This window comes from Chrysochloris asiatica, unplaced genomic scaffold (assembly GCF_000296735.1).
Source record: "Chrysochloris asiatica unplaced genomic scaffold, ChrAsi1.0 scaffold00166, whole genome shotgun sequence".
NCBI classification, from domain to species: Eukaryota; Metazoa; Chordata; class Mammalia; order Afrosoricida; family Chrysochloridae; genus Chrysochloris; species Chrysochloris asiatica.
Window position 1 is genome coordinate 6,904,721 of NW_006408684.1, and position 11,526 is coordinate 6,916,246.

Genomic DNA, 11,526 nt, shown 5'->3' on the forward strand with positions numbered 1-11,526 from the left:
CCTCTGACTCAAGTTCCAATGACAAGACAGATGCAGGAACCAGCTCTAGCAGAAAACCAGGAAGCTTACCCCAAGTGTCCAATATATAGGAAGCAGTCCAGAGTCCTCAAAGAAATGTCCTTTCAATTAATTGGCTGATTATAGAAAATCTCATCATAGAAGTGATTACATTATATTAGCTATCATCATGGGAGATAATTACTCAAATGCCAACCCACAGAGAATACTGTACCAGTCAAAATGACATAAAACATTATCACATATATTTAAGTTTCACTGATTTTGCTTTTCTAGAAAACCCAGCCTAAGATAATCACCATGTCTGTCTCTTGTAAAGCCACTGAGTGGATTTGAACCCCCACCTTTTGCATAACCACTGAGAAGACACTATCATGTGGCCCATTCAACTTAAATATTTATTATCTGGCTCTTTACAGAAAACATTTGCCAAATCATGATGTAGAAATCTTCCTGACATATAGTATGTAATGAATACATATTCATTAATTTATCCAACAGTGTGCCTAGGACAAAATTAGCATTCAAAAGTGGTACATTCTATGGTTGGTTTGATTAAAAAAAAATATGGGGCTGATCAGAGAATAAAACCTTTAAAAATTCGTAGAGTAAAACCTTCATCCAAATAGATTACCAGTTACCTGCTGCATGGAGACAAGGTTTAAGTACTTTTCACTTTTCTGTAGAAGAAAAAGGAAACGAGCGAAAAGAGAGAAATTTCATTGCCTGGTTGTTTTGTGCCCATTTAATTTTTGTGTTTGTTTGCAAGTTTCAGCTAATAACCATTAAAACAACTCTCATTACAACTAAATGGGGTTCCTGTAAGGCTCTGTACAAGGTGAATTTCCCTGAAAGGAGTTTTGGCCTCCTGTTTCCCACTAAGGTTTGGGGTCTGTATGCTCCTTGACTGGCAACCTGGAAGGGATTCTGTTAGAAGTTGTATTCACCATCATTACACTGAAAATGATTTTTTAATTTTATTTTAAGTTTTTATTGTGAATTGATAGTTTACATGGGGGAACACCAGTTTTACATTCATTGTTACATTGTTATGATTCCAGTCTCCTCTGTGCTTCATCATGCTTCTATTCCCTCTGTTTTTGTTTGCTTTTTGGCAGTGGGGTGGAGGGATGTGTACACAAAAACACTCAGGAATATATAATCTTGAAGTTGATTTTTAAATTACTCATTGGTGTGTTCATAAGAAAGTATCTGCTTTTTTGCTAAGAACAAAATCATGAAGTTATAGACATTTTTAACGGAACTCTTGCTTTCCCTCTCTTCCTTGACTTTTTCAAGCAAGGGTTTTTACCTTTTTTTTTTTTTTTTTTTGTGGGTAAGCCATTTGGTAGTTGGGTAAAGTCTTCAGTACCTTCTCAGAATGAAAATTTTAAATGAAAACAAAACAGAACTGCATATGGTTACTAAGAAAATGAATTATACTGAAATGACCGTTACCAAAACTTTAATAAACACAAAATTTTATATTATAATGTGATTATTAAAACTGTGGATCCAAAATTTCAAAGCAGTATTGAGTGTATACAGTATTTCAAGATGTTTGCAGTTATAATGTGATATAAAAATGTCAATGATTTCAAATGGTAACAAAGTCATAGGTATTCTTAATGCAACTGTGGTTGTTGTATACATTCATATTTAGGGAAATGCTAAATTTCAGTGATTAAAAAAATATTGATGAAATATTTTCCTCATACGTTTTTTTTTTGTTTGTTTGTTTAAGTTTTTATTGTGAATTGGGTGATAATTTACATGGGAGAACATCAGCTTTATTTCACCCTATTGTATTTCATTTAATTGCAATAATTACAATCCTGTCTGTGCATCATCATTCAACAGCATTTGCTTCCATTCTCTCTGGTTTTTTGTTTTTTTTATGTACACCGAAGTACTCAGGAATATATAACCATTCAAACAACTGAAGGGCATACCCTGCAAGCCTGCCCTGGACACCAACACACAGCCCCTCTCCTTCCTTGAGTCTAAAGTCCCCAGCCGCTCCATCTCTCCACGTCATCGTCTCTGCCTCTATCTCTGGAGTCACTGCTTCTTTGGATAGGATCCCACACTCTGCTATTTTCCTTAATGGTCACAGGGTCCTCCACTGCTGGACTGCAAGATCAACTACTCCCTTCCTTTTGTTACAAAACGTCTACCTTTACAACATTGAAAATCAGTCCTGAAAGCACTTAATCACTATTGAACCACAAGAGTCTGATCCTTATCTCCCTTTACCAGCCCTGTCTAGACAGGTTGGAAATCACTCAGTGGAGAGTCTACCTTCCTCACTGAAACTAAGCTCCCTCTTGAAAACTTGTAAGCTAGTCTTTTAGTGCCATTGTAGCCACCACCGCCCCTCCCCCACCCCCCACCATTTTGTAGCCAGTGTCTAAGTTGCCCATCCCTGTTCCTCATACATCTTAATGGACTGCATTTTTCTACATCAACCATGAAATTACTTGTGTAGTCTTCAGTCTGGTTCTTCTATCAGAAATCCTATCTTACTTTGTGTCAATTTAACCTTAGGGTAAAGTTAGGCCCATACATTACATTACTCAAAGAGAGCTGCTTTTTAAACCAAACCTCTCAATTACAAGGAAACTCTTATTTTGCTTTTACAAAAATCTTAGGCATTCTAAGTATTAACCTCTGAAATCTTTATAAGTTTATATCAGCCAGTCCTTAAAATCAAAGCAAATAAAATGTATTCTAAATAGAACAATTTTATATCATATAAAGTTTATACTAGGAACTCTATGTATGCTTATAATTAGCCTGGAAATGTGTTAGACAATTTGGTTATAACTAACGTACATTTAGAAAGTTGGTGAGATGGATGTAGAAGTATAAAATTTACTAATAATCTGCTAGGCAGCAGGAGGCTACAGTTGCTCCTGCTAAGTAATCCACACCGCATTATGGGATTTGTTTTTTGCATTGCCTGACTATCATGCTTTTATATGTGCATTCATTACTAAGAAGTTGCTCTAATGGAGTATTGTATTATTATAGTTGATAAAATAATAATGATATTTTGCAGTTGCTGTGCATCTCTCTTTGTTCCCTGAGTTCGTTTGCACAGGAAATTTAAAGGAAGAAATTGCTATTTAGTGCTTTTATACCTCTGCAGCAAAAACCAGTAAGAAAGCACAAGTTCAGAATTATCAATGAGAAGATGTTAACACTTTATGGAGCTATGCAAATAAGTACATTTGAGGAAACGAGCTAAAGTTACTGTTCTGTCAATTTAAACATAGCTGATGGAACTTAATAATGAGAGTTAGGAGAAACACAGAGAGAGAACTAGCTATAGTATCACTCTTCCCCAAATTAAGCTCTTTCTGGGAGATACAATGAATACATTTATGAAGTCTGCTTTCACTTATCCAGGCGCTATGGTAGCGTAGTGGTTATGAATCAGGCTGTGAACCTCATTGTCAGTAGTTTGAAACTACCAGCTGTTTCATGAAGAAAGATGAGGCTTTCTGCTCCCATAAAGATTTACAGCCTTGGAAATCCTGTATAGGGTTGTTACCCCGGCACACAACAACAACAACAGTTGTCACTACCTCCCCTTACTTTCTTGCTGTCATTTACTCACTTTTTCTTTCTGTCCTAAAATGAGATTTGAGGCACTTAAACTTGTACTGGAGTCTTGGTGTGGCACTGTAGGATAAGCACTGGACTGCTTTCAGCAAGGTTGGCAGTTCAAACTCACTAGCCACTCATCAGAAACCCTATACAGGGTTGTTATAAGTCAGAACAGATTCTGTGGCACTTAGCAATGACAATAAACTTGTACTAGTTGAAGAAATGTAAAATGAAATGAGTATCAGTCAGAATTTAAAACCAAAATAAATAAAATATACTCTATAGCAATTTAATATAGTATAAAGTTGGTATTCTCTTAGATTTCTCCTACATCTAGACATTTTAGGATTCTACTGTGGAGCTGTAGGGTAAGCACTGGACTACTAACCAAGGTTGGCAGTGCAAACCCACCAACTGCTCCTTGAAAACCCTGCACAGGATTTCTATGAGTTGGAACTGACTCAATGGCACTCAACAGCCCCCACAACCTCGCAAGATTGGAAATCAATGACTATTTGAATACCAACAGAGAGGGAACACTAACTGAGAATTATTATGGGCCATGCTTTCCAATAGGATCAAGAGTACAAAGATGAAGAAGCTCTCTCCTGCTCACAACAAGGTTAAACTGTAGTGAAATAGATAAATGCACACAGATTACTGCAAAATCATGCGACAGCTGCTGAAAGAGAGGCAAGAACAAGGATCTAAACCAAAATTGAAAAAGTTTATAGGATGTTTTCTGGAAGGTGTGATACTTGAGCTGACTTCTAATGAATGACAACTGAAGGGAAGCATAGGTCTTCCTACTTAGAGAGAAGAGCAGACAGGTGAGTGAGAGGGGGATCACTTAAAGAAATGACAAGTATTGTGTATGGTCAGTCACCCAGTCCCATCAAGTCCATTCCAACTCATGGTGACCCCATATGTGTCATAGTAGAAGTGTGATGGGGGGGGGAGGTTCAGTGGCTGGTTTTTGGGGAAGTAGATTTCCAAGTCTTTCTTCAAAACATGTTTGAGGGAAGCACCATGACAGGCATTGTTGCCGCCCCTCTTTTTCTTCAATACGTACGGATTCCGGGGCTGCGGACTCCACTTCCCCACGCTGGCCGACCTCATCGAACACATCCAGGATAAACACATCGATACTGACCAGTGTGTTTTTAAAAAAAACAAGAATTACAACAGCGAACCCATGTTGCCCTTAGTTACATTAATAGATTCATGACAGATGCTGCCGCAGAGAGCAGGAGTCCCTGAAGAAGAAGCTTCAGCCGTAGCTCTCACTGACCTGTTCAGCTCAGTGTCCTGAGGGAATGTGTTCACTCCAGCACGCCTTATCAATGGAAGCCTTACTCCCCCTGTGACCCCACCCATCACTCACTCCTCTTCATTCCGAAGCAGCACTCCAAAAGGCGGTGAGTAAGACCAGGAAGAGGTCGACTAAAAAGAATTGGGCAGCGACGGGTCCTGGACCACCGAGAGTGCCATCAGCTCCGAAGCCTTCCTCAGCTCCTCGTTCATGAACTGAGGGGAGGAGAAGCCTTTTGCCTGCCCGGTTCCTGGATGTAAAAAAGCCATACAAGAAGTCAAATAGCATAAAGTACCATGCTAAGAATGGTCACAGAACACAGATTCGAATTCGCAAACTGTTCAAATGTCGTGGGAAGAGTTCTAAGAAAGCTCAGGGCCTGCAGCATCACACAATCAATTTCCACCCCCTGTGTCGCCTGAGATCATCAGAAAGATGCAGCAATAACACGCTGGTCATAACTGTGCCAAGAAATCCTCACCAGCAGTTGCTGATTTTGAAAACAGCCACCTTTTTTTTCAGGGGAAGCATTCAGCAACCCATTAAAGAGAAAGAATTAAATGCCTGCTTTAAACTTTTTCTGTAATTTTGGAATGATGCACCTTTGTAGAGTTAATGATTTTGTACATTTGCATATGTTTTCATCATACGCATTTTTATTTTTGGATATAAGGTGCTAAACATGCAAAAAAAAAGCTGTAGGTTCTTCAGCACATTTCCTCCCAAACAAAATAAAGTAGAGGGAATGCTGCACATTGAAAAACAAACCTGTTTAAGTAGACTATAACTTTAATCTTTGCATCAGCAGATTAACCTTGTGCACCAATGGTGAAATCTAAAATGTGTGTAGGTCAACATCTAGCCCTCAGAGCATTGCCATGTGTGGAACTAGAATAGAGATATCTGGAGTTAAAATGCTCTGTGAGTAATAAATAATCTGTTTTCTGATCTAGAGATACCGTATTTCCTGTCAGAATATCTATCTATGCTTTTGTCTATCTAACTACATACATATCTAAGGAATCTTGGTAGCACAATGGTTAAGTGCTCAGATGCTAACCAAAAAGGTCAGCAGTTCAAATCCACCAGCCTCTTTGTGGAAGGAAAGACATAGTGACCTGTTCCCAGAAAGATTGCTGCCTAGGAAAGCTTATGGGGCAATTCTACTGTGTCATATAGGATTGCTGAGTCAGAATTGGCTTGAGAGCACACAACAACAACAGCCGACCTGTCTATGAACTTTTAGAATTATGCCAAAGGACAATATGGGAGAATTATTGACCTGGAAGACTGGTCAAGGAAAGCACAAGGATGCTACAAAGAGAGGTCTAGCCAAATGAAAGATAGGCTAAAGTACAGAAAAAATAAATACCTAAAATTTATCCTAGTGAAGGTTAAGAAAAAGAAAATGTAGAACATAGAAAATAGATACCATTTGAAATGATGAAAAAGAATTATCTATAATTAATGACAGAGTGATCTCAGATATAAAAAGTCCAATAAATCCTGAGCAGGATAAATAAAAGGAAATCTATATCTAGATATGATAGTGAAAATGCAGAACAACATTAAAACAGTGAGAGAGAAAGGTAGATTATTTATGAAAGAATGAAAATTAAGCTAATGACTAGTTCATGACAAAAATCATGCAAACAGAAATATTTTCAGTTATGCTATGAGTAAAAAGTTCTCAACTCATATTTCTTTACCCAACAAAACTTTTGTTTATAGAATGATGAAAAACTAACATTTTACAAGAAGCAGACTTGGAGTGAGTTTGACACTAACAGGATCTTAATGAAGGGGGTCCCAAAGCTTTACAACTCAAAATGCTAGTATGTCAAAGACAAGACAAAGAGCTTGCTACAGAAGGTATATCAACAGATTCCTTCTTGGAAAAAGTCTTGTTGTGAGAAACATGTCTGTTGAAATAAATAGTGTGCTTAGTAATGTAATTGATTTATATTGTGGCTATGAACAGTGACAAATTATTACTCATTAACAATTTATGAACAGTAACAGTTTGCAGACCAGTATTTATAGAGAAAACCCCACACTTTTAATAATAAAGCTCAGGGAGAAAAAAAAAAAAAAATCATTCCAAAAGAAGGTTCGATATGTAAATTTAATTGTGAGAAAATATAATGTTAAGTAAATGAATCTAAAAGGGACAGTAAATATATTTTGTCAAAGTAATCTTTTAAGTTAGAAAATAAGTGAACAAAAATGTTGTCAGCAATGTCTATAGGATACTGTAAAAGGATAGACTAGTCTATAATGGATAATTAATTAGTATACTTTAGTGGGCTAAAGGTGTCCTGGTGTGGCGCTGTGGGTTAATGCGCCAGACTGCAAAGCTGTTTGAAGTGCAAGGTCGGTGGTTCAGGCTCATCAGTTGCTCCTCAGAAACCCTATACAGGGTCGCTGTGAGTCAGAACTGACTCGACAGCATTTACCAATTACCAGCTGGCTAAAATTCTAGATATGTTTGCTCTCCTTTAAAATTTTTGAATTAAATATACATGTTAAAAATTTTAGGACTTTGATAAAGGACATGAGGGTAAATTGCTATAATTTGATGAACTTGACCTATACTCATGGCAGTTGTTGTTGTTGTTCTGACTCAGAGACTCTGCATAGGGTTTCCAAGGCTGTAAATCTTTACGGGATCAGAAAGCCTCTTTATTCTCCTGCGGAACAGCTGGTAGTTTTGAGCTGCTGACTGTGAGATTAGCAGCCTGATTGGTAAAGGCACGAATGGCTGGCTTACAAGTTTTCAAGAGTAGTATAGTTTAAGAGTGTGTGGGGGAAGATGGTGTCCCCAATGAATAGTTTTCATCTTGTCTAGATGGGTCTGGTGAAAAGAGATGGGGATAAGATTCTTATAATTCAACAGTGAGACCTTATCCAGAGAAGCAGTGACACCAGAGATGGGGACATGAAGAGAGGGAGCAGCTGAGGACTCTAGATTCATGGGAAGAGAGGGACTGAGTGCTGGTGGCCAGGAGGCAGGCTTGCAGAATGTGTCCTCTGGTGGTGTAAATTATTATATATGCCTGAGTGCTTTAAAAAAGAAAGAAAGAAAGAAAGAGCTAAAATGAATAGAGAGAAATACTGTTAACTGATGGTGCGTGGAGCAGATTATAATCATTGTAATGAAACAAGGTATATGATTTGTTGAATGTGAAACTGATGATCTGCCCTGTAAACTTTCACTTAATTCATAATAAAAACTTAAAAAAAAAAAAGGACTACTAAAGCTAAAAGAAAAAATCCAAACTATTAGAAGAAAAAAAACAGAACAAAAACCACAGTGATCATTTCAAATTAAAAAATACAGGGGCAAGGCTGGAAAGAAATGGAGAAATTCTGAAAAAGACAAATGAAAAACACAAGTATTATGTCAAAAATTAAGCCAATATTCATTGAAACTCTGTTTTATTCACTGCTAAAATCCAACTGTAGGTTTTTAGACATACATTTAAAATAGAAAACTTCAAAGTGAAAGGATGAGATAAAATATATCAGACTAATTTATTTTTATTTATCCAAGAATAATAAAACAGTAACACCATTGAAACTATCAAAGACTTCAATTTGCTTGGATTCACAGTCAACACTCAAGGAAGCAGCAGTCAAGAACTCAAATGACATATTGCATTAGGCAAATCAAAAGACCTCTTTAAAACATAAAAGAGCAAAGATATGAGTTTGAGGACAAGATATAATTGACCCAAAGACAAACAGAGGGGAGTGGTTGATTTTACAGTCTAGGAGTGGTGGTCCCTGAGACCATCAAGCGAGAAGAGCAGAATGCGGGACCTTATCCAGAGAAGCAGGGATGCCGGAGATGGAGACAGAGACGATGATGTGAAGAGGTAGCACTGCTGGGGACTCTGGTCTCAGGGAAGGAGAGGGGCTGTTTGCCAATGGCTGCGGGGTAGGCTTGTGGGGTGTAATTTTGGTTGTTTGATGTTGCATGGAGGGGATTGTAATCATTGCAATGAAATGAAATATGATAAGATGAATGCAAAGCAAATATTCTCCCATGTAAACTATCACTTAATTCACAATAAAAACTTAAAAAAAAAAAGATATGCATGACCAAAGCCATGGTATTTTTAGTCACCTCACATATGTGTGAAACTTGAATAATGAGTAAAGAAATTGTAGAAGGGTCAATCCGTTTGAATTAAGGTGTTGGAGAAGAATATTTTAGGTCTCATGCCAGAAGAAAGGCACTCTAGTAGCATAGTGGTTACAAGTGGACTGATAATCTCAAGGTCAGCAGTTTGAAACTACCAGCCATTCCGCAGAAGAAAGATGAGGCTTTCTGCTCCCAGGAAAGTATGGCCTGAATACACTTTAGAAGCCAGGATGATGACATTCTGCCTCTCATACTTAGGGCATGGTATCAGGAGGGACCAGTCCTGGAGAAGGACATCATGCTAGATATAGTGGTGGGTCAGGAAGACTGCCAGTGAGATGGACTGGCACAGTGGCAGCAGCAAAAAGCGTAACAACAATTGCAAGGAGGGCACAAGACTGGACAGTGTTTTGTTCTGCTGTGCATAGGATCACTACGAGTCAGAGTCCACGTGACCTCACCTAACAACAACATATAGCAGGTGAAGCTATAGTAGTACCAAGAGAAAATTAATTCTAAGAAAGAACATTGACCATGTTGGCTCTGGAGGATAAGCACTGGACTACTAACCACAAAATTGGCGGTTGGAACCCACCAGCTGTTTCACAGGTGAAAAATGAGGCTTTCTGCTTCCATAAAGATTTACAGCCTTAGAAATCCTATACAGGGTCACTCTAAGTCAGAACTGACTCTACAGCACTTAACAATAACAAAGAGGGGAAAAGTCATTAAAAAAATTCCAAACCAACATTTTTATTGTGGTAAAATACAACAAACTCTTCGTCATTTCAACATTTTTACATGTATAATTGTTATTGTTAAGTGCTGTTGAGTTAGTTCTGACTCATAATGACCCTGTGTAGGGTTTCCAAGAACATCTGGTGACTTTGAACCACCAACCTTGTGGTTCAAACCAACCTAGTGATCCAGTGTTTATTGTACAGCACCACACCAGGACTCCTACGTCATAATGTGCAACCATCACCACTCCCCATTTCCACATTTTTTCTGGTGTGGCGCTGTGGGCTAGTGTGTCAGACTGCAAAGTCATTTGAACTGCAAGGTTGGTGGTTCAATCTCACCAGCTGTTCCTTGGAAATCCTATACAGGGTCCCTATGGGTCAGAATCAACTCGATGACACTTAACAACAACTAAATGGAAACTCAGTGCTCTCTAAGCTTGACTTCTTTAGTCTACCTCTTGACCCTGATGTTGTTGTTAAGTGCATTCAAGTCTGTTCTGACTCATAGTGAATCCTGTACAGGATTTCCAAGGAAAGACCTGGGGAGGGGGAAGAAGGGGTGTTGAACTACCAACCTAGCAGTTAGCAATCCAGTTCTTATCTACAACACCACACCAGAACTACATTTTTGTCCCTATGCATGTGCTTATTCTGTATATTTCATATAAGTAGGATCCTATAAGATTTGACCGTATGTGACTGACTTTTTTCACTCAGCTCATGTTTTCAAGGTTCATCCATGTTGGGCCATGCATCAGAACTTCACATCTCTTTATGGTTGATTAATAATACCAATTTTTTTTAGCCATTCATCTGTTGATAAAAATTTGACCTGCTTTCACATTTTGGCTATTGTGAATAATATTGCACTGAAGTTTGGTGTTTGTATTCGTTAGGATTCTGTGTCAACTCAGCTAAGCCAGGATTTCCAGAGGTTTAGCAGTTGAGATGTGCTTATTCCCAAAGTCATAAAACCAACTATAGGCATAGTGAACTCTGATGGGTGACTATGAGCAGACAATCAATTAAAGGGATGCTTCCATGGGGGTGTGGCCTACTCTCAATATAATGGACACATGGGAAGGACTCTCTCTTCTGCTGGGGACCTGAGGCTCTACAAGTGTAAGATAATGAACTTCTCTTTATATATAAGCATATGTGTGCCTCACTAAGGAGTTCTAGTAGTGTAGTGGTTACAAATTGGGCTGAGAACTGCAAGGTCAGCAGTTTGAAACTACCAGCTGTTCCATGGGAGAAAGATGAGACTTTCTGCTCCCATAAAGATATACAGCCTCGGAAACCCTGTACAGGGTCACTATGAGTCAGAACAGACTTCATGGCACATAACCACCACCACCATATGCCTCACTAGTTTTGCTTCTCTAGAAACCTGGCTTAGGACATGTGGTACCGAGAGAGTGGAATTCTAGAGAACAAAATTACAAAGATGCGTTTTCTTAATTGATTCTAAAGCCTGACTAATTTTAAAGGCACTGATGTAGGGTGGAGGCATATCTGACCTCCACTGATAGGAATTGGCCTTAGGGCTGATTTTGAGTTTGGTCTTCCTTTCCTCTTATGGAGTCAGAAGTCACATATGGTCCCCACTTGGTTCAAGCAGCTGGCACTGTGAGCAGGATTCATTGCAATGGCTCCAGATCTATGAAATTAGGAAATTTGTAAGAGAAAGGACC

At 38.4% G+C, this 11,526-nt stretch overlaps 1 pseudogene; it reads left to right on the forward strand.

The window, feature by feature from the left end:
- The first annotated feature begins 4,659 nt into the window (after nucleotides 1-4,659).
- LOC102839887 lies at nucleotides 4,660-5,389 on the forward strand (annotated as a pseudogene).
- Nucleotides 5,390-11,526: the final 6,137 nt, after the last annotated feature.